Genomic DNA, 4,356 nt, shown 5'->3' with positions numbered 1-4,356 from the left:
ATCTGTGATTGAAATGAGTCTGCATGGTCGTTCGGGTCGAATGACCCGTCGTACTTGTCCAAGGGAGGTACCTTAAAATCCTTAGGCATTGGGACAGCCAAGAGCTCGGGGGATAGAGGAGACGGCACGGAAAGGAGCGGGGTGGTCTTCACTATTCCCGAGCTCGCCTCTTCTTTACCTTTGGGCTGGTCGGGCTGGCTTTGGACTACAGCTCGGCAAGCCTTGCGATGCCGCTTTTGTTGCTTCTTCACAAGCTCCGCATTAGTGCTGCTAGCTTCGGTGTTGTCAGGCATTGTTCTTGCAGGGAGCTCGTCAGACTACTGGGGGTGGTTGCTGTGGACTGAGGGGCCTTGTCTAAAATCTGCGGCCAGAACCCCGAACCAGTTCTCTGCGAGCGAAACTTTGAATTGTGAGGACCGAGGTGATATGGCTCTAGCGGGCTGGGTATCTCCCGACCTATTCACTCGCTGCGAGGCGGGAGGAGTAACCTGTCTCTCCCTCCTACCGCGGAACGAGACCTGGCTCTCGAGGGGGTTCTGGATTTGAGAGGTGTCTCCCCGGCGAGGAGGGTGTTCGCTCTGACGGCGAGGCTTGGCTTCTCGAGGGGGTTCTAGATTGGCGCCCACCATGAGAGGTAGTGGAGCATTCACCGGTGCAATGACTTGAGTAACGTTCAGAGTGGGGACCCCATCCGCAGAGAGAGGTACGGTGAACTATCTGATACAAATAGTTGGGACCTGAAGTTGTCCCTCGGAGGTGTTCATGTCAGCGTTTTGCTCAGCGTTGTTGGAAGATGCCATGGAAGCTGAATTTAGGATGCTTGATGGAAAAAGGCTTTACGAAGCGTTTCCCACAGACGGCGCCAAATGATGCGACGCAATTTAGCTGCTCCTAGCTGGAGGTGATTTGGCTTCCAATAGACGACGGACTTGGCGAATTTGCACAGAAAGAATCAGAGAACCCGGGGGTGCTTACCCGGCGAGGTCGCTCCGATGCTTAAGTCAGTAGTGTGCGAGCTGAAGGTAATTTAGAAAGCGGGATAGCTAGTAAGCAGTGATTACGCATACCTTTGCCCCCAAAGGGTTGGGGCTTTTATATATTGGAGTCCTCGCGAGTTTTTCGGAGTGGTTCTGGGATTCTTGTCGTGATGAGGCCCGTTACCGTATTAACAGGAGATAACGTCGCCAACCGATAAGGAATATTGTTGCCGTTCGAATCGGTCGGAGGAGATAAGGTCAATTGTTACGAGGCATGATCCCGTGAAACGTGGAATCTGGTGACAAGATCTTCGGGGTCAGCATGTCGAGGCCGGTCACTATTACCCGAGCTGATGCCCCCCGGGTTCGACCTGTTACGAACACTGAGGTGCCTGGTAACCGAGGTGATCTTCATGCAATCGTGCCCCAAAGTAAACTTGTCCCGAAGTGGGTTTGCTTCCGAGGTGAACTTGCCCCGAGGTGGCTCGGTTGTTTGAGCTCGGTCCGTCACAAACTTGAGTACGTTGGGATGAGTTGTCGTCCTGTCAGCTAGGTTGCATCCACGTGTCCCTCTATTATTAGGTCGGGTCAAATCACCCTACATCAATTATATGATTACACTTTAAGAGATAAGAATAAACAAACAACCATTTTTCTCTTAAAGTTAAAAGATTCCTCTTAAAAAATAAGAGGAAAGAGAAAAGAACAAGTCCTAAAGCTTCTATCATAGTGGTTTATAGGCAAACCCACATTTTCAGGCCTAGGCCCAATCTAATGTGCAAAAATCCAAACCAGGGCCCTAATCCCCCACCCTATGGCTTATACCATAACAAGTGGAGGTTTAAACATTGATAAAGAGCGTCATGCAGTTGAAGAACGAGAGAGAGAGAGAGGAAAAACTGTTCAAAGATAAATCAGAAGGGGTTTTAATTCTATTCTGGCCGCCTGGTGAAGAAAGAATGAAGACCAATTGTGAAAAAAGTGGAAAGGAAAGAAAATGAAAATAAGTTCAAACAATGAAGGTCCTACCGGGAGTCGAACCCAGGTCGCTGGATTCAAAGTCCAGAGTGCTAACCACTACACCATAGAACCTGTTGCTGCACAGGTCGTAATATCATGATATAATAGTAAGCAAGGAGGTCAACCACTTTATGTCGGGAACAGGGTGGCCCTCGTCTGATCGAACTGGTCATGGCTCCAACCCAGACCACACCAGGGTTCCTTTTTTCGTCCAATTAAAGTCTCGTGACTACCGTCTTCATGGGCTTTAGACTCCATTTGGAGCCACTTTTGGTTAAGTCAGTCTACCAGCCACAAGAAAGAGAGAGAGAGAGGATTTTGGGATTTAAGGAGTAACTTGATGAAGGATAGTGGGTGTTGCGCTCCCCTTAGAAAAATGGGTTTCAAATTAACTTTTACCTTTATTATAAAAATAAAATAACTTTTACTTCTTTCAGCAATATTTAGTCCTTAATTGCATGGTTTTCAAAACTAGACAGTTGGACCGGAAAAATGGGGAACCGATTAGGTGACTAGTTCTGTTTTACCTCAAAAGCGTTATTTCACCAAAAACCGTTGATTTGATCTGCAAACCACTGATCCACGTGGTTGAATCGTCCAACGGATTTGGTTATTTTTTATTTTTTTATTTTTTGTTAGAATGGGCCATCCGTTCGGTTTGAATGATCGGACCGTTCAACCTAAGCACTGGACCCCTAACTGGTTAGTTACCTCGTTCAGTTTTAAAAACCATACTTGACTGTTCTTCAATTAGATTTATTAGGTTGTATTTAATACCATTGTTGTTTCTACTTGAAGCATTTTAGATTGACCAATATAAATTGGCATACAATTGTTATCTGAGACTATTTGTGAGAGATTATTTTATAGAAACATCAAATTAGTGTATCTTTCTCCATGAGATGAAGTCTAATCATTCTAACTAAAGTAATTCTCATATGTTTAAATAAACAAAAAAATGATACCAAATACAACCTTTAGGCTACGTTTGGATACGATGCAAATGGAGTGTAAATCCTAGTTCAGGGAAATTTTGCACTTTGCTTCACTTTTGCTTGTGTTTGGCAACATTACATTTTTGCATTGACAAATGAAAAACCAATGCATATTTATATTGATAATAAGATTTAAAAGTACATCAATAAAAAAGAAGTAAATTTGCATTCAAGTGGGCTTTTGATAAAAAAAGAATATGCTTTATTAGAATTTGTGTTTGCATCCATTATAGCTAAAAATTTGTTTGATAAGAAGGTAATTTTGTCGATGTGAAACCAAACCAACTTTGCAATTTATATGAACCATTTTACACTCTACATATTTGCACTCACACATATTTGCATCATTTCCAAATGCAGCCTAAACATCTCCTCTAGCAGTTATGTCACAACCTTTGGCTCAATAGCATTTCCCTATAGAAAAAACAATAAATTATTAATTAATTAATATAGACCTTGGATGAGAAATCACAATACAAACTTTCTTCTTCTTGTTTCCCTTTGGATCGGCATCATTTTGTGAATCCAAATACTTCATCCAATCACTTCTCCTCTTTTTCTTTCTGCCATTACTGCTCAAACTAAGATCATCCAACTATTCCTATTGATGGAACTAGGGTGTTGTCTTTGTTCTCAATAGGACAAGTTGGATGATGATGTAGGTGCTTATGGCAAACCAGTAGCATGCCCACACGTGGCTAACCTCAATGGCCGCATGAGCAAGACCGGGCTGCATCCTGGCTGTCTGCACACACCTACCTCCAAGCGGCCTCAAGTATAAATGGGGGATGCCCCCCTAAGATAGGGGATCTGGACACCCACAATTCCAAGCTCTCTAGCTTCTTGGCGACCTTGTCTAAGCTACATTACTCGGGCCTCGTCCGCCATCTTTGCTACACTCTTACTAAATTGATCGTCAAAGTCTTTGCCCCCAAGATAAAACCTGGGGCTTCTAACGTGTTTCCTCCTCAACAAGTCAAACTTACGGGCCCTCAACCACAGCAGGCCTCTGACTCATCAGTCACCCATGGCTCGGAAGCAGATTTACCTTTTTGCCCTCAAACCATCCTAGGCAACAACAGTTGGCACTATTTGTGGGAATGTCTGCTAAGACTTCCCCCAATTAAACACTTATGCTAAAAATACACTACTAAGCTTCCAACAAAATGGCTAGAAATAGTAGAAATGCTCAGAACGTGGTTACGATGGACCAATTCCAAGTGGTCCTTGACCGGCTCGACAACCTCACACAAAGACTAGACAAGGTGGGGTGAACAACAAGAGGCTGCCCACAAGGTGGTTGCCTCGCTAGAAGCCTGGAGCACCACAATGGAACCCCTAGCCAACGAGGGGATGACTTAGCA

General features: G+C 44.4%; 1 non-coding gene across 1 annotated transcript; it reads right to left on the bottom strand.

The window, feature by feature from the left end:
- Positions 1-1,997: 1,997 nt before the first annotated feature.
- Positions 1,998-2,069, bottom strand: TRNAQ-UUG (transfer RNA glutamine (anticodon UUG)). Its single transcript has one exon. It is a non-coding gene; the product is annotated as a tRNA-Gln (tRNA).
- Between the last annotated feature and the right edge of the window lie 2,287 nt (positions 2,070-4,356).

This window comes from Nelumbo lutea, chromosome 6 (genome assembly GCF_056320005.1).
Source record: "Nelumbo lutea isolate HS-2025 chromosome 6, American lotus-T2T, whole genome shotgun sequence".
NCBI lineage: Eukaryota > Viridiplantae > Streptophyta > Magnoliopsida > Proteales > Nelumbonaceae > Nelumbo > Nelumbo lutea.
This window is presented reverse-complemented; position numbering and strand designations above follow the sequence as displayed.